We start from the raw sequence: 643 nt of genomic DNA, 5'->3' as shown, positions 1-643 counted from the left end.
TTTATGCAGCTATAACAATTCTCCCTTCCACCCCCTCCCTGTTCAGTTGTGCATTGACAGCTGTCTTTAAACTTAAACTTTCTTTACTCCTGCACAGCCTGCTACCACTGAAACTGCTTGACTAATATGACATCACCTCACAATTGCAGCAGCAGCAGCAGATGTTATCTTGTCTGGGAAGAGAGGTTTCCAGGTCTCAGTGCCAGAGCTGCAGTGTGTTTCCCATGGAGTCACAAGCCCTGGAGTCATAAAACTGATTTTGCATGGGCATGACAGTGGGAGTCCCAGGTAGTGCCTGGACTCTCCTCTCTCACCTCTGTATCTTTTTGTGGCATTCACTAAAGCCAGGAGTCCATGTCTGAAAGGAGTAGGAGATTGCCTCTCCCACATCATGCCCACCATTTGATGACCACTTGTGAAAGGCTCATTTAGCCCATTAGAGTGCTCTTCCTGTTCATTAGGGTGACACATGTGAAAGTCCAGCTTCTCTCAGCTTTCCTGCACAGCCAGCTGCTGCCCTCCAGATTAAGAAATTAAAATTTTTTCTAGAATATTATTTTGTCTAAATACTGATGTGTTTTGCATGGGTTCATTGTCTGCTGCATCAAAATCTGGAATCAATTCAATATTTATTCTCATAAAA

The sequence above is a fragment of the Taeniopygia guttata genome, chromosome 1 (assembly GCF_048771995.1).
Source record: "Taeniopygia guttata chromosome 1, bTaeGut7.mat, whole genome shotgun sequence".
Lineage (NCBI taxonomy): Eukaryota > Metazoa > Chordata > Aves > Passeriformes > Estrildidae > Taeniopygia > Taeniopygia guttata.
This window is presented reverse-complemented; position numbering follows the sequence as displayed.